At 47.0% G+C, this 27,054-nt stretch overlaps 16 non-coding genes and 4 pseudogenes across 16 annotated transcripts; 12 read left to right on the top strand and 8 right to left on the bottom strand.

Moving 5' to 3' along the window:
* Positions 1–6,064: 6,064 nt before the first annotated feature.
* On the bottom strand, positions 6,065–6,227 carry LOC134996540 (U1 spliceosomal RNA). Its single transcript, XR_010199215.1, has one exon. It is a non-coding gene; the product is annotated as a U1 spliceosomal RNA (small nuclear RNA).
* Positions 6,228–6,379: 152 nt separating this feature from the next.
* LOC134996308 (U1 spliceosomal RNA) lies at positions 6,380–6,543 on the bottom strand. The gene has a single exon (XR_010199010.1). It is a non-coding gene; the product is annotated as a U1 spliceosomal RNA (small nuclear RNA).
* A 675-nt stretch (positions 6,544–7,218) lies between these two features.
* On the bottom strand, positions 7,219–7,381 carry LOC134996419 (U1 spliceosomal RNA). The gene has a single exon (XR_010199117.1). It is a non-coding gene; the product is annotated as a U1 spliceosomal RNA (small nuclear RNA).
* A 152-nt stretch (positions 7,382–7,533) lies between these two features.
* LOC134996230 (U1 spliceosomal RNA) lies at positions 7,534–7,697 on the bottom strand. Its single transcript, XR_010198935.1, has one exon. It is a non-coding gene; the product is annotated as a U1 spliceosomal RNA (small nuclear RNA).
* Positions 7,698–8,290: 593 nt separating this feature from the next.
* Positions 8,291–8,418, bottom strand: LOC134995928 (U1 spliceosomal RNA; annotated as a pseudogene).
* Positions 8,419–8,562: 144 nt separating this feature from the next.
* LOC134996031 (U5 spliceosomal RNA) lies at positions 8,563–8,678 on the top strand. The gene has a single exon (XR_010198739.1). It is a non-coding gene; the product is annotated as a U5 spliceosomal RNA (small nuclear RNA).
* A 270-nt stretch (positions 8,679–8,948) lies between these two features.
* Positions 8,949–9,064, top strand: LOC134996035 (U5 spliceosomal RNA). The gene has a single exon (XR_010198743.1). It is a non-coding gene; the product is annotated as a U5 spliceosomal RNA (small nuclear RNA).
* Positions 9,065–9,328: 264 nt separating this feature from the next.
* Positions 9,329–9,444, top strand: LOC134995987 (U5 spliceosomal RNA). The gene has a single exon (XR_010198697.1). It is a non-coding gene; the product is annotated as a U5 spliceosomal RNA (small nuclear RNA).
* A 274-nt stretch (positions 9,445–9,718) lies between these two features.
* Positions 9,719–9,834, top strand: LOC134995965 (U5 spliceosomal RNA). Its single transcript, XR_010198675.1, has one exon. It is a non-coding gene; the product is annotated as a U5 spliceosomal RNA (small nuclear RNA).
* Positions 9,835–10,109: 275 nt separating this feature from the next.
* On the top strand, positions 10,110–10,225 carry LOC134996060 (U5 spliceosomal RNA). Its single transcript, XR_010198769.1, has one exon. It is a non-coding gene; the product is annotated as a U5 spliceosomal RNA (small nuclear RNA).
* A 6,747-nt stretch (positions 10,226–16,972) lies between these two features.
* On the top strand, positions 16,973–17,136 carry LOC134996086 (U1 spliceosomal RNA). The gene has a single exon (XR_010198794.1). It is a non-coding gene; the product is annotated as a U1 spliceosomal RNA (small nuclear RNA).
* A 152-nt stretch (positions 17,137–17,288) lies between these two features.
* Positions 17,289–17,430, top strand: LOC134996434 (U1 spliceosomal RNA; annotated as a pseudogene).
* A 692-nt stretch (positions 17,431–18,122) lies between these two features.
* Positions 18,123–18,286, top strand: LOC134995950 (U1 spliceosomal RNA). Its single transcript, XR_010198659.1, has one exon. It is a non-coding gene; the product is annotated as a U1 spliceosomal RNA (small nuclear RNA).
* Positions 18,287–18,438: 152 nt separating this feature from the next.
* Positions 18,439–18,580, top strand: LOC134996549 (U1 spliceosomal RNA; annotated as a pseudogene).
* Positions 18,581–19,272: 692 nt separating this feature from the next.
* Positions 19,273–19,436, top strand: LOC134996178 (U1 spliceosomal RNA). Its single transcript, XR_010198884.1, has one exon. It is a non-coding gene; the product is annotated as a U1 spliceosomal RNA (small nuclear RNA).
* A 3,303-nt stretch (positions 19,437–22,739) lies between these two features.
* On the bottom strand, positions 22,740–22,902 carry LOC134996580 (U1 spliceosomal RNA). Its single transcript, XR_010199251.1, has one exon. It is a non-coding gene; the product is annotated as a U1 spliceosomal RNA (small nuclear RNA).
* A 152-nt stretch (positions 22,903–23,054) lies between these two features.
* On the bottom strand, positions 23,055–23,218 carry LOC134996371 (U1 spliceosomal RNA). The gene has a single exon (XR_010199071.1). It is a non-coding gene; the product is annotated as a U1 spliceosomal RNA (small nuclear RNA).
* Positions 23,219–23,892: 674 nt separating this feature from the next.
* On the bottom strand, positions 23,893–24,048 carry LOC134995931 (U1 spliceosomal RNA). The gene has a single exon (XR_010198640.1). It is a non-coding gene; the product is annotated as a U1 spliceosomal RNA (small nuclear RNA).
* A 2,361-nt stretch (positions 24,049–26,409) lies between these two features.
* LOC134996246 (U1 spliceosomal RNA) lies at positions 26,410–26,573 on the top strand. Its single transcript, XR_010198951.1, has one exon. It is a non-coding gene; the product is annotated as a U1 spliceosomal RNA (small nuclear RNA).
* Positions 26,574–26,725: 152 nt separating this feature from the next.
* Positions 26,726–26,860, top strand: LOC134996593 (U1 spliceosomal RNA; annotated as a pseudogene).
* The last annotated feature ends 194 nt before the right edge of the window (positions 26,861–27,054 follow it).

The following is a 27,054-nucleotide window of genomic DNA, read 5'->3' as shown; positions in this document are numbered from 1 at the left end:
TGACCTGACTCAGGCTGGCAGTGTCTGAACTGACTTCACGTGTGGCAAGTTCAAAAGGTTGCAGAACCTTGCACAACGTTGAAATCATTCTCCACTGCGCTTGAGACAGGTGCATTCCACCTCCTATATCGTGGTCAGATGTATAGGCTTGAATGGCCTTTTGCTGCTCCTCCATCCTCTGAAGCATATAGAGGGTTGAATTCCACCTCGTTTCCACTTCTTGCTTCAGATGATGGCAGGGCAGGTTCAGGCGTTTTTGGTGTTGCTCCAGTCTTCTGTACGTGGTGCCTGTACGCCGAAAGTGTCCCGCAATTCTTGTGGCCACCGACAGCATCTCTTGCACGCCCCTGTCGTTTTTTAAATAATTCTGCACCACCAAATTCAAGGTATGTGCAAAACATGGGACGTGCTGGAATTTGCCCAGATATAATGCACGCACAATATTGCTGGCGTTGTCCGATGCCACAAATCCACAGGAGAGTCCAATTGGGGTAAGCCATTCTGTGATGATCTTCCTCAGTTGCCGTAAGAGGTTTTCATCTGTGTGCGTATTCTGGAAAGCGGTGATACAAAGCGTAGCCTGCCTAGGAAAGAGTTGGCGTTTGCGAGATGCTGCTACTGGTGCCGCCGCTGCTGTTCTTGCGGCGGGAGTCAATACATCTACCCAGTGGGCTGTCACAGTCATATAGTCCTGAGTCTGCCCTGCTCCACTTGTCCACATGTCCGTGGTTAAGTGGACATTGGGTACAACTGCATTTTTTAGGACACTGGTGAGTCTTTTTCTGAGGTCTGTGTACATTTTCGGTATCGCCTGCCTAGAGAAATGGAACCTAGATAGTATTTGGTACCGGGGACACAGTACCTCAATCAAGTCTATAGTTGGCTCTGAAGTAATGATGGATACCGGAACCACGTTTCTCACTGCCCAGGATGCCAAGGCCTCAGTTATCCGCTTTGCAGCAGGATGACTGCTGTGATATTTCATCTTCCTCGCAAAGGACTGTTGGACAGTCAATTGCTTGGTGGAAGTAGTAAAAGTGGTCTTACGACTTCCCCTCTGGGATGACCATCGACTCCCAGCAGCAACAACAGCAGCGCCAGCAGCAGTAGGCGTTACACTCAAGGATGCATCGGAGGAATCCCAGGCAGGAGAGAACTCGTCAGAATTGCCAGTGACATGGCCTGCAGGACTATTGGCATTCCTGGGGAAGGAGGAAATTGACACTGAGGGAGTTGGTGGGGTGGTTTGCGTGAGCTTGGTTACAAGAGGAAGGGATTTACTGGTCAGTGGACTGCTTCCGCTGTCGCCCAAAGTTTTTGAACTTGTCACTGACTTATGATGAATGCGCTGCAGGTGACGTATAAGGGAGGATGTTCCGAGGTGGTTAACGTCCTTACCCCTACTTATTACAGCTTGACAAAGGCAACACACGGCTTGACACCTGTTGTCCGCATTTCTGTTGAAATACTTCCACACCGAAGAGCTGATTTTTTTGGTATTTTCACCAGGCATGTCAATGGCCATATTCCTCCCACGGACAACAGGTGTCTCGCCGGGTGCCTGACTTAAACAAACCACCTCACCATCAGAATCCTCCTTGTCAATTTCCTCCCCAGCGCCAGCAACACCCATATTCTCCTCATCCTGGTGTACTTCAACACTGACATCTTCAATCTGACTATCAGGAACTGGACTGCGGGTGCTCCTTCCAGCACTTGCAGGGGGCGTGCAAATGGTGGAAGGTGCATGCTCTTCACGTCCAGTGTTGGGAAGGTCAGGCATCGCAACCGACACAATTGGACTCTCCTTGTGGATTTGTGATTTTGAAGAACGCACAGTTCTTTGCTGTGCTTTTGCCAGCTTAAGTCTTTTCATTTTTCTAGCGAGAGGCTGAGTGCTTCCATCCTCATGTGAAGCTGAACCACTAGCCATGAAGATAGGCCAGGGCCTCAGCCGTTCCTTGCCACTCCGTGTGGTAAATGGCATATTGGCAAGTTTACGCTTCTCCTCCGACGATTTTTATTTAGATTTTTGAGTCATTTTTTTACTGATCTTTTGTGTTTTGGATTTTACATGCTCTGTACTATGACATTGGGCATCGGCCTTGGCAGACGACGTTGATGGAATTTCATCGTCTCGGCCATGACTAGTGGCAGCAGCTTCAGCACGAGGTGGAAGTGGATCTTGATCTTTCCCTATTTTTGGAACCTCAACATTTTTGTTCTCCATATTTTAATAGGCACAACTAAAAGGCACCTCAGGTAAACAATGGAGATGGATGGATACTAGTATACTTATGGATGACGAGTGACTGACGACACAGAGGTAGCTACAGCCGTGGACTACCGTACTGCGTCTGCTAGTATAGAGATGATAATTAATGATATAAAAAAAAATATATATATAACTACTGTAGGTATATATAATATAATGACGGACCTGGTGGACACTGTCAGCAGACTGCTAAACTACTAGTATGAAGAAGATAGAAAAAAACTTCCACCACAGGTAGGTAGGTATACAATTATGGACGAGCACTGACGACACAGAGATAGCCACAGCCGTGGCCTACCGTACTGCGTCTGCTAGTATAGAGATGATAATTAATGATATAAAAAAAAATAGATATAACTACTGTAGGTATATATAATATAATGACGGACCTGGTGGACACTGTCAGCAGACTGCTAAACTACTAGTATGAAGAAGATAGAAAAAAAAAACCACCACAGTTAGGTATACAATTATGGACGAGTGACGACACAGAGGTAGGTACAGCCGTGGACTACCGTACTGCGTCTGCTAGTATAGATAATATACTAAATATATTACTACTGTAGGTATATAATATAATGACGGACCTGGTGGACACTGTCAGCAGACTCCTAAACTACTAGTATGAAGAAGATAGAAAAAAAAACCCCACCACAGGTAGGTATACAATTATGGAGGAGCACTGACGACACAGAGGTAGGTACAGCCGTGGACTACCGTACTGCATCTGCTAGTATAGATAATATAATAAATATATTACTACTGTAGGTATATAATATAATGACGGACCTGGTGGACACTGTCAGCAGACTGCTAAACTACTAGTATGAAGAAGATAAAAAAAAAACCCCACCACAGGTAGGTAGGTATACAATTATGGACGAGCACTGACGACACAGAGATAGCCACAGCCGTGGACTACCGTACTGCGTCTGCTAGTATAGATAATATAATAAATATATTACTACTGTAGGTATATAATATAATGATGGACCTGGTGGACACTGTCAGTAGACTCCTAAACTACTAGTATGAAGAAGATAGAAAAAAAAAAACCACCACAGGTAGGTAGGTATACAATTATGGACGAGCACTGACGACACAGAGATAGCCACAGCCGTGGACTACCGTACTGCGTCTGCTAATATAGAGATGATAAAGATGAAAAAAAAAATATAACACTACTGCAGGTAAATATTTATATAATATATGTATGACGGACCTGCTGGACACTGTCAGCAGAATGCATTTATAGAATAAAAAAAAAACACCACAGGAGTGTTTAACTTTTTCAGGCAGACAATATACTGGTGGTCACACTGGCAGCAAAAGTGTGCACTGTACTCCTGCTATAACTGCTCCCCAGTCTCCCCCACAATTAAGCTGTGTGAGCAGTGAGCACTCAGCACAGTCAGATATACATAGATGATATATCATGCAGCACACTGAGGCTGAGCACAGATATGGTATGTGTATCGTTTTTTTTCAGGCAGAGAACGGATTATAAATAATATAACTGGTGGTCACTATCAGCAAAACTCTGCACTACTGAGTACTCCTGACAAGTTCAACTGCTCCCCAAATTAGTAGTAAATCAAATGTCACTCGTCTCTATCTTCTAATCTAAACGGAGAGGACGCCAGCCACGTCCTCTCCCTATCAATCTCAATGCACGTGTGAAAATGGCGGCGACGCGCGGCTCCTTATATAGAATCCAAGTCTCGTGAGAATCCGACAGCGGGATGATGACGTTCGGGCGCGCTCGGGTTAACCGAGCAAGGCGAGAGGATCCGAGTCTGCTCGGACCCGAGCAAAAAAGGGTGAAGTTCGGGCGGGTTCGGATTCCGAGGAACCGAACCCGCTCATCTCTTATGGCCACCCAGCATGACGCCTCCCTTCTTGACCATGCTGTAATTGCAGTCGCACTGCAGTTCAGCGTGATCATAAAAAATGGTGTAGCCTCCTGCTGGTGCAGACTGTATGTGCGCGCAGGAAGCTGCCACCATTTTTGTGATCACAGCGGCTGAATGTGATGTCATACAGCTGCTGTGACCACGCCCCCTGTGTCTCCTCCATTGCAGACCCCATTTTGAAGCCTTGCCCCCGCACCGCTCCATCCCTGACTTGGAAATGGAGTGTTGCTGACCCCCCTCTCCCCCCCTGCCCCGATTGACAGGCAGAGGCGATCGCATTCTCTGCGGGGTGCCGCAGAAAATGCAGGCACATGCGTATGCTCTTAGCAATTTTTGCAGTTGGATCACTTATTGTGATTGCAATCCAACCTGAATCAGGCCCTATTACCTATCACAATGCGCTGCGGGCAGTACAAAATTGGTTTAATATAGGAGAAAAACCCCCAGACCTGTGCTCCTTAACTGTACCTGGTGGCTAGTGGAGCGGCTGCCCAGTAATCAGTGTCCACGCCAGTGCGCACACGGTCCACCCCCTACGGCCACGCTCCCCTTCATCAGCGGCCTCGTGATCCGGAAGGGCGGTGTGTGTGTGACTGACCTTAGGAAGAAACCGGAGCCTCCGCTGCAGTGACCCAGCAACCAGGGCACGGGAGTATACAGCGCCGCTGGGAGTGATGAAGCTGCAGTAAAGATGTCTATTAGACCTAGCCTGCTGCAGCCCTTGTAGATTCTCATAAAACAAGTTCTTCTTTTCTTGTCAAAATGAATAGCTAAGAATTGGCTTCCTGAGGCAGGCCCCTGTTAAGTGGCCTGCTACTGAAGGCACCAACTACAAACTGAGCTCCCTGTTCATGGAAGCGGGGTTATAGAGGAGGATGCGCTGAGCATCTTGGGAACAGTCAAAAGCTTTGAGTCGGTTGGTGCCTCAGATCAAGATCCTACTCTACACCCCAATGTGAATCCTTGTGGAGTCCTGTGTACCCCACAGAAGAAATTAATGTGTCACACCCATTGGCAGCAACCTTAGAATAGCTGCTGATGGGCACAATTGAGAAAGGAAGGGGGGGGGACATTTGAATCCAGCACATAGATGCAATTCAAATATGTAATTTGTACCTTCCTATTTTAAAATATAATGGATGAACTTCACCCTGTGAGAACAATCTTCATGATCAAGAGATCTCATATGCAAAATAAGTATGAGTTGGGATAGGGCTGGGGAGGGTGGCTGCTCGGGCAGCCCCTCCCCCATCAAGTTAAGGAGATTCAACTGAGGAAGCACAAGGGAACTCTCGTCTGGGGACAACAACTGCAGGGAGACCACATCTTTTCAGATGAACATGGGAGGGCGGAAGGCTGCCTAATACTGAAGCACCATCAAATATCAAACCATATGCAACAACTAGTACAAGCATTCCTGGGGGAAGGTCTGCAGCAGACGGATTTGCATACGGTGATGTCATCCAAGCAGTGGGCCAAAGTTGGCTGGAACCCTCATCTGCATATGAAAAGAGAAAAGGGGCATGCAGGGCATGGCGGCCTTTTGCGGTGCTTGGATGACCCCTAGTTCGCATTAAACACCCCCACCCTCCTTTGGTGTGGGGCTCATGTTGGCTATGCCCCAGCCCCTGAAGCATTCAAGCTGATTTCTTGCAGCAGCTGGGCACTGTAACAGCTCCAGAGCTGCTCTGTAAGGCAACTAAAAGGGTGTGGGCCCTGCAGCACTACCTGTAGTTCGCATTGTGCGTTGGAAGGCACAAAGTAAGCAGACGGGAGAAGTCAGGATAGTGCGCAAGGGCATAGAAGGGAGTGGCTCCAGAAAAGAGAAGTGGAAACAGACAGCAAACTAGGCTGGAGAGAGACCTGAGACAAAGAGATCTGAATTATACGAGAGCCGACCAGGGGAAACACAAATTATGCAATCAAGTTTCCCACATTTGGGGAAATCACAGGAGCAGCACACCCAGAGTGCAATGGGTGAGCCTTGCCCTGGGAGAAGCACCTTCATGATCATAGTATCTCACCTGGCAGGTAAGTAGGAGTTGGGCTAGAGCTGGGGAGGGTCACTGCTCGGGCACCCCCCTGTCAAGTGAAGGAGATCCAACTGAGGCAGCACAAGGGAACTCTCGAAAGAAGAACAAGGCTAGAGGAATATATGAGACAAAGAAATCTGACTTTTACCAGAGCTGACCAGAGGAAAACACAAACACAGTCCCCCACTACCACAAAAAATGCAGGCGAGTTTCCCACATTTGGGGAAATCACAGGGGTCAGCATACCCAGAATGCAATGAATGAACCTCACCCTGGGTGAACAATCTTCATGACCATGGTGTCTCCTATGCAAAATAAGTATGATTTGGGATAGGGCTGGGAGGGCCGCTGCTCAGGCACATCTCTGTCAAGTAAAGGAGATTCAACTGAGGCAGCACAAGGGAACTCTCATCTGGGGACAACAACTGCAGGGAGAACACATATTTTCAGATGAACATGGGAGGGCAGAAGGCTGCCTAATACTGAAGCACCCCCAAACAACAAACCAAATGCAACAACTAGTGCAAGCATTCCTGGGGCAAGGCCTGCAGCAGATGGATTTGCATATGGTGATGTCATCCAAGCAGTGGGTCAAAGTTGGCTTCAACCCTCATCTGCATATGAAAAGAGAAAAGGGGCGTGCAGGGCATGGCGGCCTTTTGCGGTGCTTGGATTACCCCTAGTTCGCATTAAACACCCCCACCCACCTTTGGTGTGGGGCTCATGTTGGCCATGCCCCATCCCCTGAAGCATTCAAGCTGATTTCTTGCAGCAGCTGGGCACTGTAACAGCTCCAGAGCTGCTCTTTAAGGCAAGTAAAAGATTGTGTGGGCCCTGCAGCACTACCTGTAGTTTGCATTGTGCATTGGAAGGCACAAAGTAAGCAGACGGGAGGAGAAGTCAGGATAGTGCACAAGGGTATAGAAGGGAGGGGCTCAAGATAAAAGAAGTGGAAACAGACAGCAAACTAGGCTGGAGAAAGACCTGAGACAAAGAGATCTGAATTATACGAGAGCCGACCAGAGGAAACACAAATTATGCAGTCAAGTGTCCCACATTTGGGGAAATCGTAGGAGCAGCACACCCAGAGTGCAATGGGTGAGCCTTGCCCTGGGAGAAGCACCTTCCTGATCATAGTATCTCACCTGGCAGGTAAGTAGGAGTTGGGCTAGAGCTGGGGAGGGTCGCTGCTCGGGCACCCCCCTGTCAAGTGAAGGAGATCCACCTGAGGCAGCACAAGGGAACTCTCGAAAGAAGAACAAGGCTAGAGGAAAATCTGAGACAAAGAAATCTGAGTTTTAACAGAGCTGACCAGAGGAAAGCACAAACACAGTCCCCCACTACCACAAATAATGCAGTCGAGTTTCCCACATTTGGGTAAATCACAGGGGTCAGCATACCCAAAATGCAATGAATGAACCTCACCCTGGGAGAACAATCTTCATGACCATGGTATCTCCTATGCAAAATAAGTATGATTTGGGATAGGGCTGGGGAGGGCCGCTGCTCATGCACATCTCTGTCAAGTAAAGGAGATTCAACTGAGGCAGCACAAGGGAACTCTCATCTGGGGACAACAACTGCAGGGAGAACACATATTTTCAGATGAACATGGGAGGGCAGAAGGCTGCCTAATACTGAAGCACCCCCAAACAACAAACCAAATGCAACAACTAGTGCAAGCATTCCTGGGGGAAGTTCTGCAGAAGACGGATTTGCATACGGTGATGTCATCCAAGCAGTGGGCCAAAGTTGGCTGGAACCCTCATCTGCATATGAAAAGAGAAAAGGGGTATGCAGGGCATGGCGGCCTTTTGCGGCGCTTGGATGACCCTTAGTTCGCATTAAACACCCCCACCCTCCTTCGGTGTGGGGCTCATGTTGGCCATGCCCCATCCCCTGAAGCATTCAAGCTGATTTCTTGCAGCAGCTTGGCACTGTATCAGCTCCAGAGCTGCTCTGTAAGGCAAGTAAAAGGGTGTGGGCCCTGCAGCACTACCTGTAGTTTGCATTGTGCATTGGAAGGCACAAAGTAAGCAGACAGGAGGAGAAGTCAGGATAGTGCACAAGGGTATAAAAGCGAGTTTCCCACATTTGGGAAAATCACAGGGGTCAGCATACCCAGAATGCAATGAATGAACCTCACCCTGGGAGAACAATCTTCATGACCATGGTATCTCCTATGCAAAATAAGTATGATTTGGGATAGGGCTGGGGAGGGCCGCTGCTCAGGCACATCTCTGTCAAGTAAAGGAGATTCAACTGAGGCAGCACAAGGGAACTCTCATCTGGGGACAACAACTGCAGGGAGAACACATATTTTCAGATAAAAATCTTGGTCATGCTCTGGTTTCTCTTCAGAATGAACAAATCTTTCGCCTTTTATTAAAGATTTCCGTGGAGAGGAGCAAAACCGAGTTTTATCTCAATTTTTGCATGCCCCATCTTTTTGGGGTTTCTTTTATCGGTTTAAAGATAGAATGAGTGTGCTTTAATGTAAGCTCATTTGCATAGAAATGACAGTAAATGTTTGTTTCTTTTCAAACAGAACTTTCTTGACCATGCTACTTGCTTGAAAGATCTGGGAGCACATGGAATACAGTACAAACCATGCTTATAGCAAGGAGAAGCCAGGTGAGAAATCTGCTTACTTTCAAGTTGGGCGCTCACTTTGATCTGAATGAGGACTGCTGGCACAGCATTTAGGCGACAGGTGGAATCTTGGTCATGCTCTGGTTTCTCTTCAGAACGAACAAATCTTTCGCCTTTTATTAAAGATTTCTGTGGAGAGGAGCAAAACTGAGTTTTATCTCAATTTTTGCATGCCCCATATTATTGGGGTTTCTTTTATCAGTTTCTTGTTAGCTTTAATGTAAGTTTATTTGCATAACAATGACTATAAATGTCTGTTTCTTTTCAAGCAGAACTTTCTTGACCATTCTAATTGCTTGAAAGATCTGGGAGCACATGGAAAAGAGTACAAACCATGCTTATAGCAAGGGGAAGCCTGGTGAGAAATCTGCTTTCTTTCTTTCAAATTGGGTGCTCACTTTGCGCTGAATGAGGACTGCTGGCATGGCACTCAGGCGACAGGTGGAATCTTAGTCATACTCTGGTTTCTCTTCAAAACGAACAGATCTTTCGCCTTTTACTAAAGATTTCCGTGGAGAGGAGCAAAACTGAGTTTTATCTCAATTTTTGCATGCTCCGTCTTATTGGGGTTTCTTTTATCGGTTTAAAGATAGAACGAGTGTGCTTTAATGTAAGCTCATTTGCATAGAAATGACAGTAAATGTTTGTTTCTTTTCAAACAGAACTTTCTTGACTATACTAATTGCTTGAAAGATCTGGGAGCACATGGAAAAGAGTACAAACCATGTTTATAGCAAGGGGAAGCCTGGTGAGAAATCTGCTTTCTTTCTTTCAAATTGGGTGCTCACTTTGAGCTGAATGAGGACTGATGGCATGGCACTCAGGCGACAGGTGGAATCTTGGTCATGTTCTGGTTTCTCTTCAGAACGAACAAATCTTTCGCCTTTTACTAAAGATTTCCGTGGAGAGGAGCAAAACTGAGTTTTATCTCAATTTTTGCATGCCCCATCTTATTGGGGTTTTATTTTATCGGTTTAAAGATAGAACGAGTGTGCTTTAATGTAAGCTCATTTGCATAGAAATGACAGTAAATGTTTGTTTCTTTTCAAACAGAACTTTCTTGACCACACTAATTGCTTGAAAGATCTGGGAGCACATGGAAAAGAGTACAAACCATGTTTATAGCAAGGGGAAGCCTGGTGAGAAATCTGCTTTCTTTCATTCAAATTGGGTGCTCACTTTCAGCTGAATGAGAACTGCTGGCATGGCACTCAGGCGACAGGTGGAATCTTGGTCATGCTCTGGTTTCTCTTCAGAACTAACAAATATTTCGCCTTTTATTAAAGATTTCCGTGGAGAGGAGCAAAACTGAGTTTTATCTCAATTTTTGCATGCCCCATATTATTGGGGTTTCTTTTATCAGTTTAAAGACAGAACGAGTGTGCTTTCTTGTTAGCTTTAATGTAAGTTTATTTGCATAACAATGACAGTAAATGTTGTTTCTTTTCAAACAGAACTTTCTTGACCATGCTACTTGCTTAAAGGTCTGGGAGCACATGGAAAACAGTACAAACCATGCAGTATCACAAGAGCCTTTATTTGATCTTTCATGAAGATAGAGCAGAATTGAGGACACGTCAACAATTTCTGCCGAAGGTGGTTCATCTTTCCACATGGTGCCTTTGGCCACTGACACCTTCGTTGAGTCAAAGTCTCTGGCTGTGGTCAGAACTTTGAAAATGTATGTCACCAGAACGGTTCAGATTAGGAAAACAGAGGCTCTGTTTGTCCTGTATGCTCCCAACAGGATTTGGTGTCCTGCTTCCATGCAGACCATTATGCGCTGGATCTGTGGTAAGATTCAGCATGCTCGTTCCACGGCAGGATTGCCGTTACTGAAGTAGGTGAAGACCCATTCTACTAGAAAGGTGGGTTCATCCTTGGCAGCTGGTCGGGGAGTCTCGGCATTGCAACTTTGCCGAGCAGCTATTTAGTAAACACTTTTGCTAAGTTTTACAAGTTTGATACCTTGGCTGATGATAACCTTAAGTTGGGTCATTCGGTGCTGCAGAGTCGTACGCACTCTCCCACCCGTTCAAGAGCTTTGGTATAACCCCATGGTTCTTAATGTGACCCCAGCATCCTCTAGGTCGTATGAGAAAATAGGATTTTAATACCTACCGGTAAATCCTTTTCTCTTAGTCTGTAGAGGATGCTGGGCACCCGTCCCAGTCCATACTGTGTCTGCAGTTATTACTTGTGGTTATACACATGTTGTGTTATGGTTCTGGTCAGCTTTTTGCTGCAATTGTTCATGCCGTTGGCTTGTGTTCTGTTGAATGCCACGTTCTGCGGCATGTTTAAGGTGTGAGCTGGTAAGATGCTCACCTTAGTTTAACAATAAATCCTTTCCTCGAAATGTCCGTCTCCCTGGGCACAGTTCCTATAACTGGAGTCTGGAGGAGGGGCATAGAGGGAGGAGCCAGTTCACACCCTTTGAAAGTCTTAAAGTGCCCATGTCTCTTGCGGATCCCGTCTATACCCCATGGTTCTTAATGTGACCCCAGCATCCTCTACGGACTAAGAGAAAAGAATGCCCTTGCGCACTATCCTGACTTCTCCTCCCGTCTGCTTACTTTGTGCCTTCCAACGCACAATGCGAACTACAGGTGGTGCTGCAGGGCCCACACCCTTTTACTTGCCTTACAGAACAGCTCTGGAGCTGTTACAGTGCCCAGCTGCTGCAAGAAATCAGCTTGAATGCTTCAGGGGATGGGGCATGGCCAACATGAGCCCCACACCAAAGGAGGGTGGGGGTGTTTAATGTGAACTAGGGGTCATCCAAGCACTGCAAAAGGCCGCCATGCCCTGCATGCCCCTTTTCTCTTTTCATATGCAGATGAGGGTTCCAGTCAACTTTGGCCCACTGCTTGGATAACATCACCGTATGCAAATCCGTCTGCTGCAGACCTTCCCCCAGGAATGCTTGTACTAGTTGTTGCATATGGTGCTTCAGTATTAGGCAGCCTTCCGCCCTCCCATGTTCATCTGAAAAGATGTGGTCTCCCTGCAGTTGTTGTCCCCAGACGAGAGTTCCCTTGTGCTTCCTCAGTTGAATCTCCTTAACTTGACGGGGGAGGTGCTGCCCGAGCAGCCCTCCCCAGCCCTATCCCAACTCATATTTATTTTGCATATGAGATCTCTTGATCATGAAGATTGTTCTCACAGGGTGAGGTTCATCCATTATATTTTAAAATAGGAAGGTACGAATTACATATTTGAATTGCATCTATGTGCTGGATTCAAATGTCCCCCCCCCCCCCCTTCCTTTCTCAATTGTGCCCGTCAGCAGCTATTCTAAGGTTGCTGCCAATGGGTGTGACACATTAATTTCTTCTGTGGGGTACACTGGACTCCACAAGGATTCACATTGGGGTGTAGAGTAGAATCTTGATCTGAGGCACCAACCGGCTCAAAGCTTTTGACTGTTCCCAAGAAGCTCAGTGCATTCTCCTCTATAACCCCGCTTCCATGAACAGGGAGCTCAGTTTGTAGTTGGTGCCTTCAGTAGCAGGCCAATTAACAGGGGCCTGCCTCAGGCAGCCTATTCTTAGCTATTAATTTTGACAAGAAAAGAAGAACTTGTTTTATGAGAATCTACAAGGGCTGCAGCAGGCTAGGTCTAATAGACATCTTTACTGCAGCTTCATCACTCCCAGCGGCGCTGTATACTCCCGTGCCCTGGTTGCTGGGTCACTGCAGCGGAGGCTCCGGTTTCATCCTAAGGTCAGTCACACACACACCACCCTTCCGGATCACGAGGCCGCTGCTGAAGGGGAGCGAGGCCGTAGGGGGTGGGCCGTGTGCGCACTGCGGTGGACACTGATTACTGGGCAGCCGCTCCACTAGCCACCAGGTACAGTTAAGGAGCACAGGTCTGGGGGTTTTTCTCCTATATTAACCCAATTTTGTACTGCCCGCAGCGCATTGTGATAGGTAATAGGGCCTGATTCAGGTTGGATTGCAATCACAATAAGCGATCCAACTGCAAAAATTGCTAAGAGCATACGCATGTGCCTGCATTTTCTGCGGCACCCCGCAGAGAATGTGATCGCCTCTGCCTGTCAATCGGGGCGGGGAAGGGGGGGAGAGGTGGGTCAGCAACACTCCATTTCCAAGTCAGGGATGGAGCGGTGCGGGGGCAAGGCTTCAAAATGGGGTCTGCAACGGAGGAGACACAGGGGGCGTGGTCACAGCGACTGTATGACATCACATTCAGCCGCTGTGATCACAAAAATGGTGGCGGCTTCCTGCGCGCACATACAGTCTGCACCAGCAGGAGCCTACACCATTTTTTATGATCACGCTGAACTGCAGTGCGACTGCAATTACAGCATGGTCAAGAAGGGAGGCGTCATGCTGGGTGGCCATGCCCTGTCACTTTGCAGGAGCCAGCACCGCTCACACACTAGTCCCCGGGTGCAGCCCCCAACCCCCGGGACACCCGGAGCAACAAAATGTAGATTCAGGCCACCAGGCCACGCCCCTACCTATGAAACCATGCCTCCTTTTTACCATTGCACTGCTTATCTGCGCGCACTGCATTACAATCTCCCTCGCCACCTCTCTGGGTGTCACCAGTGATAGTGACACCTCTGCCATGCTTGTAGCAGCTGGTCCTAAGATCTACGCCTCAAACCCTGAGTGTTTGCCCTTGTGACTTGTTGATCATCATAGCGAAGCAGATGCTTACAGAAAACTGCAGGGGCTTAGATTGAAAATAAAAAAATTGATAGGGTATAAGGTAGAGAGGAGCGGGTTCGGTTCTCCGAGAACCGAATTCCCCACGAACTCCACGTGGTTTACACTGGTCCGAGGCAGGCTCGGTTGTTCCCGCCTGACTCGGAAAACCTGAACAAGGGAAAATGTCATCATCCCGCTGTCGGATTCTCGCGAGATTCGGATTCCATATAAAGAGCTGCGCGTTGCTGCCATTTTTACTCGTGCATTGAAGAGAGAGCGGAGAGGACGTGGCTATGTTCTCTCAGTGGAAATCTCAATATCAGTGCTCAGTATCAGTGGTTACTTATTGCTGCTCAGTAATACTAGTAGTGTGTCTCTCCTGCTCAGTGTCAGTTCTCAGTAGTATCCTCATCAGTGCTCAGTATCACTGTTCATTGTCTTGTGCTGCATTGTGTTGCTCAGCATAATACAGTACATTACTAATAGTCCAGTGCTGCATCTTGCTGCTCAGTGTCAGTTCTAGTATCCTCATCAGTGCTCACTATCACTGCTCATTGCATTGTGGTGTTCTGTATACTACAATAACATAGTAATATAGTAACATAGTTTTTGAGGTTGAATAGAGGCAAATTGCCCATCGTGTTCAACCTGTTTTAAGTTGTGATGATTCTACATACTTGCTGAATAATGTTTTATGACTAGTTAGCTACTATAACTCATGTTACCCCCGGATTAACCATGTTGATATTTTAAGTATTATAACCTTGGATAGCTTTTTCATTCAGAAATGTATCCATTCCTTTTTTAAATCCAATTACAGAGTCCGCCATTACCACCTTCCCTGGCAGGGAATTCCACATCCTGATTGCCCTAACAGTGAAGAAACCTTTCCTCCATTGCGTTCTGAACTTTCCTCCAGTCGCAGCGAGTGACCACGTGTTCTTTTAATAAATAATTCCTCTGATAACTCTTTGTTATGTATCTTTACATATTTGAAGATATTAATAATATCTCCTCTTAGGCACCTCTTTTCTAGTGTATAAATATTCAGCCTAGTAAGTCTTTCCTTATAGTCCAGTACTTTAAGGCCTTTAATCAATTTAGTCTTCAGGATCTCTGACACTTCCATGAGCAGCAGAGTAGTGCAATGGAAGCATGCTGGGCCCATAACCCAGAGGTCGATTGATCGAAACTATCCTCTGCTATGTGCATTTTTTTTTTTATAATTAAAGTAATCAAAAACTGGGATTGATATTTTGGCACTTTTATTTTTACTTAAAGTACAATAACTTTTATCATTTTAATTTGTTTTAATAGTATATTGACAGCATTGTTTTCTTTAAAAAATCCACTTAATTTTCTTTACCCTATTACTGAAATGGTAATTGACAAAAACAAACTACATTGTCACCAGAAGAGCAATGCAAAATGTACAAGTGATATATGAAAATCATCTTCCATCTTGAATTTCAATGATGCATTGGGACAACAATTTGTGAGAAACATCTTCACCCATAAAGAAAGATTTTCTTAATTCCTTACCTGTGTGCTGATTAGATATCACCTTGTTTTCACATTAAACAGACTTCCCCATGAGGAAGCAGCAAGGATGCAGTGACGTTTCCTGGTGTCAACCTGTATTATTTCAGTAGACATTGAAATGAGGATGCATCTTTGATGCCTTTCCAATGAAGCAAGTTTAATTCAGTAATAGGTGAAAAACCATTCCTACAAAGGTGTTAATCAGAGACTTGGCTTTGTGGACACTTTTCAGAGAGCAAATTTGTTAGCATAAACATAAAATCAGAAAATGAAGAGCTGTTTAATCACTCAATTGGACTTTTCTGCCAGCATAATTTTTTTTCTCTGCAACTCACTGCTAAATTGTGCTTCCTAGCTGTTTTTTTATAAAATCACTTAATCAAATCTAACTCTGATTACATCAGAGAAGGCCAGGTACCCTACACCATAAGGGGGGTTTTTGAAATTTTGACTTGTCTACTTAAAGATCACCAAAATCTGATTACAAGGTCAATTACATCCCTGGGTGGGATTGAACCACCAACCTTTTGGTTAATAGCCAAACATGCTAACCGATTGCGCCACAGAGACACCTTGCGAAAGTCAATACTGACAAAGGCTAATAAGCATTCATCTAGAACGTTTCCTAGAAAAACTTTAAAAAGTCAATAATCTGGAGAATTTTTGTAAGAAACACATTGGTACTTTCCCATGATGAGTGAGTGCTTCAGGATTTCTTGCACTTACATGGGCTATTAACCAAAAGGTTGGTGGTTCAATCCCACCCAGGGATGTAATTGACCTTGTCATCAGATTTTGGTGATCTTTAAGTAGACAAGTCAAAATTTCAAACCCCCTCTTATGGTGTAGGGTACCTGGCCTTCTCTGACGTAATCAGAGTTAGATTTAATTAAGTGATTTTATAAAAAACAGCTAGGAAGCACAATTTAGCAGTGGGTTGCAGAGAAAAAAATAACATTTTAAACCTACCGGTAATTTTTTTTTCTCGTAGTCCGTAGAGGATGATGGGGACTCCGTAAGGACCATGGGGGATAGACGGGCTCCGCAGCAGACATGGGCACTTTAAGAAAGACTTTAGATCTGGGTGTGCACTGGCTCCTCCCTCTATGCCCCTCCTCCATACCTCAGTTAGAGAAACTGTGCCCAGAGGAGACGGACAGTACGAGGAAAGGATTTTTGTTAATCCAAGGTCAAGATTCATACCAGCCACACCAATCACACCGTATAACTTGTGATATACTACCCAGTTAACAGTATGAAAACAACATAGCATCAGTCCAAGACCGATGAAAACTAACATATAACCCTTATGTAAGCAATAACTATATACAAGTCTTGCAGAAGTAGACCGCACTTGGGACGGGCACCCAGCATCCTCTACGGACTACGAGAAAAAGATTTACCGGTAGGTTTAAAATCTTATTTTCTCTTACGTCCTAGAGGATGCTGGGGACTCCGTAAGGACCATGGGGATTATACCAAAGCTCCCAAACGGGCAGGAGAGTGCGGATGACTTTGCAGCACCGATTGAGCAAACAGGAGGTCCTCCTCAGCCAGGGTATCAAACTTATAGAACTTTGCAAAGGTGTTTGAACCAACTTTGACCCACTGCTTGGATGACATCACCATATGCAAATCCATCTGCGGCAGGCCTTCCCCCAGGAATGCTTGCACTAGTTGTTGCATTTGGTTTGTTGTTTGGGGGTGCTTCAGTATTAGGCAGCCTTCTGCCCTCCCATGTTCATCTGAAAATATGTGTTCTCCCTGCAGTTGTTGTCCCCAGATGAGAGTTCCCTTGTGCTGCCTCAGTTGAATCTCCTTTACTTGACAGAGATGTGCCTGAGCAGCGGCCCTCCCCAGCCCTATCCCAAATCATACTTATTTTGCATAGGAGATACCATGGTCATGAAGATTGTTCTCCCAGGGTTAGGTTAATTCATTGCATTCTGGGTATGCTGACCCCTGTGATTTCCCCAAATGTGGGAAACTCAACTGCATTATTTGTGGTAGTGGGGGACTGTGTTTGTGCTTTCCTCTGGTCAGCTCTGGTAAAAGTCAGATTTCTTTGTCTCAGATCTTCCTCTAGCCTTGTTCTTCTTTCGAGAGTTCCCTTGTGCTGCCTCAGTTGGATCTCCTTCACTTGACAGGGGGGTGCCCGAGCAGCGACCCTCCCCAGCTCTAGCCCAACTCCTACTTACCTGCCAGGTGAGATACTATGATCATGAAGATGCTTCTCCCAGGGCAAGGCTCACCCATTGCACTCTGGGTGTGCTGCCCCTGCGATTTCCCCAAATGTGGGAAACTTGACTGCATAATTTGTGTTTCCCCTGGTCGGCTCTCATATAATTCAGATCTCTTTGTCTCAGGTCTCTCTCCAGCCTAGTTTGCTGTCTGTTTCCACTTCTTTTTTCTTGAGCCCCTCCCTTCTATACCCTTGTGCACTATCCTGACTTCTCCCGTCTGCTTACTTTGTGCCTTCCAACGCACAATACAAACTACAGGTAGTGCTGCAGGGCCCACACCCTTTTACTTGCTTTACAGAGCAGCTCTGGAGCTGTTACAGTGCCCAGCTGCTGCAAGAAATCAGCTTGAATGCTTCAGGGGCTGGGGCATAGCCAACATGAGCCCCACACCGAAGGAGGGTGGAGGTGTTTAATGCGAACTAGGGGTCATCCAAGCGCCGCAAAAGGCCGCCATGCCCTGCACACCCCTTTATTCTTTTCATATGCAGACGAGGGTTGAAGCCAACTTTGACCCACTGCTTGGATGACATCACCATATTCAAATCCATCTGCTGCAGGCCTTCCCCCAGGAATGCTTGCACTAGTTGTTGCATTTGGTTTGTTGTTTGGGGGTGCTTCAGTATTAGGCAGCCTTCTGCCCTCCCATGTTCATCTGAAAATATGTGTTCTCCCTGCAGTTGTTGTCCCCAGATGAGAGTTCCCTTGTGCTGCCTCAGTTGAATCTCCTTTACTTGACAGAGATGTGCCTGAGCAGCGGCCCTCCCCAGCCCTATCCCAAATCATACTTATTTTGCATAGGAGATACCATGGTCATGAAGATTGTTCTCCCAGGGTTAGGTTCATTCATTGCATTCTGGGTATGCTGACCCCTGTGATTTCCCCAAATGTGGGAAACTCAACTGCATTATTTGTGGTAGTGGGGGACTGTGTTTGTGCTTTCCTCTGGTCAGCTCTGGTAAAAGTCAGATTTCTTTGTCTCAGATCTTCCTCTAGCCTTGTTCTTCTTTCGAGAGTTCCCTTGTGCTGCCTCAGTTGGATCTCCTTCACTTGACAGGGGGGTGCCCGAGCAGCGACCCTCCCCAGCTCTAGCCCAACTCCTACTTACCTGCCAGGTGAGATACTATGATCATGAAGATGCTTCTCCCAGGGCAAGGCTCACCCATTGCACTCTGGCTGTGCTGCCCCTGCGATTTCCCCAAATGTGGGAAACTTGACTGCATAATTTGTGTTTCCCCTGGTCGGCTCTCATATAATTCAGATCTCTTTGTCTCAGGTCTCTCTCCAGCCTAGTTTGCTGTCTGTTTCCACTTCTTTTTTCTTGAGCCCCTCCCTTCTATACCCTTGTGCACTATCCTGACTTCTCCCATCTGCTTATTTTGTGCCTTCCAACGCACAATGCAAACTACAGGTAGTGCTGCAGGGCCCACACCCTTTTACTTGCTTTACAGAGCAGCTCTGGAGCTGTTACAGTGCCCAGCTGCTGCAAGAAATCAGCTTGAATGCTTCAGGGGCTGGGGCATAGCCAACATGAGCCCCACACCGAAGGAGGGTGGAGGTGTTTAATGCGAACTAGGGGTCATCCAAGCGCCGCAAAAGGCTGCCATGCCCTGCACACCCCTTTTTTCTTTTCATATGCAGACGAGGGTTGAAGCCAACTTTGACCCACTGCTTGGATGACATCACCATATGCAAATCCATCTGCTGCAGGCCTTCCCCCAGGAATGCTTGCACTAGTAGTTGCATTTGGTTCGTTGTTTGGGGGTGCTTCAGTTTTAGGCAGCCTTCTGCCCTCCCATGTTCATCTGAAAATATGTGTTCTCCCTGCAGTTGTTGTCCCCAGATGAGAGTTCCCTTGTGCTGCCTCAGTTGAATCTCCTTTACTTGACAGAGATGTGCCTGAGCAGCGGCCCTCCCCAGCCCTATCCCAAATCATACTTATTTTGCATAGGAGATACCTTGGTCATGAAGATTGTTCTCCCAGGGTGAGGTTCATTCATTGCATTCTGGGTATGCTGACCCCTGTGATTTCCCCAAATGTGGGAAACTCGACTGCATTATTTGTGGTAGTGGGGGACTGTGTTTGTGCTTTCCTCTGGTCAGCTCTGGTAAAAGTCAGATTTCTTTGTCTCAGATCTTCCTCTAGCCTTGTTCTTCTTTCGAGAGTTCCCTTGTGCTGCCTCAGTTGGATCTCCTTCACTTGACAGGGGGTGCCCAAGCAGCAATCCTCCACAGCTCTAGCCCAACTCCTACTTACCTGCCAGGTGAGATACTATGATCTTCACTGTTAGGGCAATCAGGATGTGGAATTCCCTGCCGGGGAAGGTGGTAATGGCGGACTCTGTAATTGGATTTAAAAAAGGAATGGATACATTTCTGAATGAAAAAGCTATCCAAGGTTATAATACTTAAAATATCAACATGGTTAATCCGGGGGTAACATGAGTTGTAGTAGTTAACTAGTCATAAAACATTATTCAGCAAGTATGTAGAATCATCACAACTTAAAACAGGTTGAACACGATGGGCAATTTGCCTCTTTTCAACCTCAAAAACTATATTACTATATGTTACTATATTACTATGTTACTGTAGTATACAGAACACCACAATGTAATGAGCAGTGATAGTGAGCACTGATGAGGATACTAGAACTGACACTGAGCAGCAAGATGCAGCACTGGACTATTAGTAATGTACTGTAGTATGCTGAGCACCACAATGCAGCACAAGACAATGAGCAGTGATACTGAGCACTGATGAGGATACTACTGAGAACTGACACTGAGCAGGAGAGACACACTACTAGTATTACTGAGCAGCAATAAGTAACCACTGATACTGAGCACTGATATTGAGATTTCCACTGAGAGAACATAGCCACGTCCTCTCCGCTCCCTCTTCAATGCACGAGTAAAAATGGCGGCAACGCGCAGCTCTTTATATGAAATCCGAATCTCGCGAGAATCCGACAGCGGGATGATGACATTTTCCCTTGTTCAGGTTTTCCGAGTCAGGCGGGAACAACCGAGCCTGCCTCGGACCAGTGTAAACCACGTGGAGTTCGTGGGGAATTCGGTTCTCGGAGAACCGAACCCGCTCCTCTCTACCTTATACCCATATATTTTTTTATTTTCAATCTAAGCCCCTGCAGTTTTCTGTAAGCATCTGCTTCGCTATGATGATCAACAAGTCACAAGGGCAAACACTCAGGGCTTGAGGCGTAGATCTTAGGACCAGCTGCTACAAGCATGGCAGAGGTGTCACTATCACTGGTGACACCCAGAGAGGTGGCGAAGGAGATTGTAATGCAGTGCGCGCAGATAAGCAGCGCAATGGTAAAAAGGAGGCATGGTTTCATAGGTAGGGGCGTGGCCTGGTGGCCTGAATCTACATTTTGTTGCTCCGGGTGTCCCGGGGGTTGGGGGCTGCACCCGGGGACTAGTGTGTGAGCGGTGCTGGCTCCTGCACAGTGACAGGACATGGCCACCCAGCATGACGCCTCCCTTCTTGACCAATCTGTAATTGCAGTCGCACTGCAGTTCAGCGTGATCATAAAAAATGGTGTAGCCTCCTGCTGGTGCAGACTGTATGTGCGCGCAGGAAGCCGCCACCATTTTTGTGATCACAGCGGCTGAATGTGATGTCATACAGCCGCTGTGACCACGCCCCCTGTGTCTCCTCCGTTGCAGACCCCATTTTGAAGCCTTGCCCCCGCACCGCTCCATCCCTGACTTGGAAATGGAGTGTTGCTGACCCCCCTCTCCCCCCCTGCCCCGATTGACAGGCAGAGGCGATCGCATTCTCTGCGGGGTGCCGCAGAAAATGCAGGCACATGCGTATGCTCTTAGCAATTTTTGCAGTTGGATCGCTTACTGTGATTGCAATCCAACCTGAATCAGGCCCTATTACCTATCACAATGCGCTGCGGGCAGTACAAAATTGGTTTAATATGGGAGAAAAAACCCCAGACCTGTGCTCCTTAACTGTACCTGGTGGCTCGTGGAGCGGCTGCCCAGTAATCAGTGTCCACGCCAGTGCGCACACGGTCCACCCCCTACGGCCACGCTCCCCTTCATCAGCGGCCTCGTGATCCGGAAGGGCGGTGCGTGTGTGACTGACCTTAGGAAGAAACCGGAGCCTCCGCTGCAGTGACCCAGCAACCAGGGCACGGGAGTATACAGCGCCGCTGGGAGTGATGAAGCTGCAGTAAAGATGTCTATTAGACCTAGCCTGCTGCAGCCCTTGTAGATTCTCATAAAAAAAGTTCTTATTTTCTTGTCAAAATTAATAGCTAAGAATAGGCTGCCTGAGGCAGGCCCCTGTTAAGTGGCCTGCTACTGAAGGCACCAACTACAAACTGAGCTCCCTGTTCATGGAAGCGGGGTTATAGAGGAGAATGCGCTGAGCATCTTGGGAACAGTCAAAAGCTTTGAGCCGGTTGGTGCCTCAGATCAAGATCCTACTCTACACCCCAATGTGAATCCTTGTGGAGTCCAGTGTACCCCACAGAAGAAATTAATGTGTCACACCCATTGGCAGCAACCTTAGAATAGCTGCTGACGGGCACAATTGAGAAAGGAAGGGGGGGGGACATTTGAATCCAGCACATAGATGCAATTCAAATATGTAATTTGAACCTTCCTATTTTAAAATATAATGGATGAACTTCACCCTGTGATAACAATCTTCATGATATAGAGATCTCATATGCAAAATAAGTATGAGTTGGGATAGGGCTGGGGAGGGTGGCTGCTCGGGCAAGCCCCTCCCCCGTCAAGTTAAGGAGATTCAACTGAGGAAGCACAAGGGAACTCTCGTCTGGGGACAACAACTGCAGGGAGACCACATTTTTTCAGATGAACATGGGAGGGCGGAAGGCTGCCTAATACTGAAGCACCATCAAATATCAAACCATATGCAATAACTAGTACAAGCATTCCTGGGGGAAGGTCTGCAGGAGACGAATTTGCATACGGTGATGTCATCCAAGCAGTGGGCCAAAGTTGGCTGGAACCCTCATCTGCATATGAAAAGAGAAAAGGGTTATGCAGGGCATGGCAGCCTTTTGCGGCGCTTGGATGACCCCTAGTTCGCATTAAACACCTCCACCCTCCTTCGGTGTGGGGCTCATGTTGGCTATGCCCCAGCCCCTGAAGCATTCAAGCTGATTTCTTGCAGCAGCTGGGCACTGTAACAGCTCCAGAGCTGCTCTGTAAGGCAAATAAAAGGGTGTGGGCCCTGCAGCACTACCTGTAGTTCGCATTGTGCGTTGGAAGGCACAAAGTAAGCAGACGGGAGAAGTCAGGATAGTGCGCAAGGGCATAGAAGGGAGCGGCTCAAGAAAAGAGAAGTGGAAACAGACAGCAAACTAGGCTGGAGAGAGACCTGAGACAAAGAGATCTGAATTATACGAGAGCCGACCAGGGGAAACACAAATTATGCAGTCAAGTTTCCCATATTTGGGGAAATCGCAGGGGCAGCACACCCAGAGTGCAATGGTTGAGCCTTGCCCTGGGAGAAGCACCTTCAAGATCATAGTATCTCACCTGGCAGGTAAGTAGGAGTTGGGCTAGAGCTGGGGAGGGTCGCTGCTCGGGCACCCCCCTGTCAAGTGAAGGAGATCCAACTGAGGCAGCACAATGGAACTCTCGAAAGAAGAACAAGGCTAGAGGAAGATCTGAGACAAAGAAATCTGACTTTTACCAGAGCTGACCAGCGGAAAACACAAACACAGTCCCCAACTACCACAAATAATGCAGGCGGGTTTCCCACATTTGGGTAAATCACAGGGGTCAGCATACCCAGAATGCAATGAATGAACCTCACCCTGGGTGAACAATTTTCATGACCATGGTGTCTCCTATGCAAAATAAGTATGATTTGGGATAGGGCTGGGGAGGGCCGCTGCTCAGGCACATCTCTGTCAAGTAAAGGAGATTCAACTGAGGCAGCACAAGGGAACTCTCATATGGGGACAACAACTGCAGGGAGAACACATATTTTCAGATGAACATGGGAGGGCAGAAGGCTGCCTAATACTGAAGCACCCCCAAACAACAAACCAAATGCAACAACTAGTGCAAGCATTCCTGGGGGAAGGCCTGCAGCAGATGGATTTGCATATGGTGATGTTATCCAAGCAGTGGGTCAAAGTTGGCTTCAACCCTCATCTGCATATGAAAAGAGAAAAGGGGCGTGCAGGGCATGGCGGCCTTTTGCGGTGCTTGGATGACCCCTAGATCGCATTAAACACCCCCACCCTCCTTTGGTGTGGGGCTCATGTTGGCCATGCCCCATCCCATGAAGCATTCAAGCTGATTTCTTGCAGCAGCTGGGCACTGTAACAGCTCCAGAGCTGCTCTGTAAGGCAAGTAAAAGGGTGTGGGCCCTGCAGCACTACCTGTAGTTTGCATTGTGCATTGGAAGGCACAAAGTAAGCAGACGGGAGGAGAAGTCAGGATAGTGCACAAGGGTATAGAAGGGAGGGGCTCAAGAAAAAAGAAGTGGAAACAGAGAGCAAACTAGGCTGGAGAGAGACCTGAGACAAAGAGATCTGAATTATACGAGAGCCGACCAGAGGAAACACAAATTATGCAGTCAAGTGTCCCACATTTGGGGAAATCGTAGGAGCAGCACACCCAGTGTGCAATGGGTGAGCCTTGCCCTGGGAGAAGCACCTTCCTGATTATAGTATCTCACCTGGGTGTGCTGCCCCTGCGATTTCCCCAAATGTGGGAAACTAGACTGCATAATTTATGTTTCCCCTGGTCGGCTCTCATATAATTCAGATCTCTTTGTCTCAGGTCTCTCTCCAGCCTAGTTTGCTGTCTGTTTCCACTTCTTTTTTCTTGAGCCCCTCCCTTCTATACCCTTGTGGACTATCCTGACTTCTCCTCCTGTCTGCTTACTTTGTGCCTTCCAATGCACAATGCAAACTACAGGTAGTGCTGCAGGGCCCACACCCTTTTACTTGCCTTACAGAGCAGCTCTGGAGCTGTTACAGTGACAAGCTGCTGCAAGAAATCAGCTTGAATGCTTCAGGGGCTGGGGCATGGCCAACATGAGCCCCACACCGAAGGAGGGTGGGGGTGTTTAATGCGAACTAAGGGTCATCCAAGCGCCGCAAAAGGCCGCCATGCCCTGCATACCCCTTTTCTCTTTTCATATGCAGATGAGGGTTCCAGCCAACTTTGGCCCACTGCTTGGATGACATCACTATATGCATATCCGTCTTCTGCAGACCTTCCCCCAGGAATGCTTGTACTAGTTGTTGCATTTGGTTTGTTGTTTGGGGGTGCTTCAGTATTAGGCAGCCTTCTGCCCTCCCATGTTCATCTGAAAATATGTGTTCTCACTGCAGTTGTTGTCCCCAGATGAGAGTTCCCTTGTGCTGCCTCAGTTGAATCTCCTTTACTCTAAAACTTGTAAAACTTAGCAAAAGTGTTTACTAAATAGCTGCTCGGCAAAGTTGCAATGCCGAGACTCCCCGACCAGCTGCCCAGGATGAACCCACCTTTCTAGTAGAATGGGTCTTCACCTAATTCAGTAACGGCAATCCTGCCGTGGAATGAGCATGCTGAATCTTACCACAGATCCAGCGCATAATTGTCTACATGGAAGCAGGACACCCAATCCTGTTGGGAGCATACAGGACAAAGAGAGCCTCTGTTTTCCTAATCTGAACCGTTCTGGTGACATAAATTTTCAAAGTTCTGACCACAGCCAGAGACTTTGACTCAACGAAGGTGTCAGTGGCCAAAGGCACCATGTGGAAAGATGAACCACCTTCGGCAGAAATAGTTGACGTGTCCTCAATTCTGCTCTATCTTCATGAAATATCAAATAAAGGCTCTTGTGATACTGCATGGTTTGTACTGTTTTCCATGTGCTCCCAGATCTTTCAAGCAAGAAGCATGGTCAAGAAAGTTCTGTTTGAAAAGAAACAACATTTACTGTCATTGTTATAGAATTTGGGAGAAAAAACAAGAAGAAATCTGCACTGTTGACGCACTGGACAGAATGAATGAATCATAAAATATAACCTTTATTAAGTATGTATTAAAATTGGATAAATATTAATATTATTATCCCAAACTGCAGTGAAACATAAAGGTTAAAATCACAGAACTAACATACATGTGCATAAGAAGAATAAAGAGATGTGAAAAAAAGGTTTAAAAAGCGTGTCCGTGTGTGATTATTTTTGAAGGCACAACCCTGGCGGGGTTGTTTATATAGATATATATGTTGCTAATAATCACTTTCTAGCGTAATGTTATTAAATAGCTGTTAGTATCTATGTCGTCAGGTACCACTGGGTCGTATCCTATATACTCCTGTGGGAAACTTGACTGCATAATTTGTGTTTCCCCTGGTCGGCTCTCGTATAATTCAGATCTCTTTGTCTCAGGTCTCTCTCCAGCCTAGTTTGCTGTCTGTTTCCACTTCTCTTTTCTTGAGCCGCTGCCTTCTATGCCCTTGTGCACTCTCCAGACTTCTCCTGTCTGCTTACTTTGTGCCTTCCAACGCACAATGCAAACTACAGGTAGTGCTGCAGGGCCCACACCCTTTTACTTGCCTTACAGAGCAGCTCTGGAGCTGTTACAGTGCCCAGCTGCAGCAAGAAATCAGCTTGAATGCTTCAGGGGCTGGGGCATAGCCAACATGAGCCCCACACCGACGGAGGGTGGAGGTGTTTAATGCAAACTAGGGGTCAGCCAAGCGCCGCAAAAGGCCGCCATGCCCTGCATGCCCCTTTTCTCTTTTCATATGCAGACGAGGGTTGAAGCCAACTTTGACCCACTGCTTGGATGACATCACCATATGCAAATCCATCTGCGGCAGGCCTTCCCCCAGGAATGCTTGCACTAGTTGTTGCATTTGGTTTGTTGTTTGGGGGTGCTTCAGTATTAGGCAGCCTTCTGCCCTCCCATGTTCATCTGAAAATATGTGTTCTCCCTGCAGTTGTTGTCCCCAGATGAGAGTTCCCTTGTGCTGCCTCAGTTGAATCTCCTTTACTTGACAGAGATGTGCCTGAGCAGCGGCCCTCCCCAGCCCTATCCCAAATCATACTTATTTTGCATAGGAGATACCATGGTCATGAAGATTGTTCTCCCAGGGTTAGGTTCATTCATTGCGTTCTGGGTATGCTGACCTCTGTGATTTCCCCAAATGTGGGAAACTCAACTGCATTATTTGTGGTAGTGGGGGACTGTGTTTGTGCTTTCCTCTGGTCAGCTCTGGTAAAAGTCAGATTTCTTTGTCTCAGATCTTCCTCTAGCCTTGTTCTTCTTTCAAGAGTTCCCTTGTGCTGCCTCAGTTGGATCTCCTTCACTTGACAGGGGGGTGCCCGAGCAGCGACCCTCCCCAGCTCTAGCCCAACTCCTACTTACCTGCCAGGTGAGATACTATGATCATGAAGTTGCTTCTCCCAGGGCAAGGCTCACCCATTGCACTCTGGGTGTGCTGCCCCTGCGATTTCCCCAAATATGGGAAACTTGATTGCATAATTTGTGTTTCCCCTAGTCGGCTCTCATATAATTCAGATCTCTTTGTCTCAGGTCTCTCTCCAGCCTAGTTTGCTGTCTGTTTCCACTTCTTTTTTCTTGAGCCCCTCCCTTCTATACCCTTGTGCACTATCCTGACTTCTCCTCCTGTCTGCTTACTTTGTGCCTTCCGATGCACAATGCAAACTACAGGTAGTGCTGCAGGGC

The sequence above is a fragment of the Pseudophryne corroboree genome, unplaced genomic scaffold (assembly GCF_028390025.1).
Source record: "Pseudophryne corroboree isolate aPseCor3 unplaced genomic scaffold, aPseCor3.hap2 scaffold_142, whole genome shotgun sequence".
NCBI lineage: Eukaryota > Metazoa > Chordata > Amphibia > Anura > Myobatrachidae > Pseudophryne > Pseudophryne corroboree.
The sequence above is the reverse complement of the archived record's forward strand: the minus strand, read 5'-3'. Positions and strand labels throughout refer to the sequence as shown.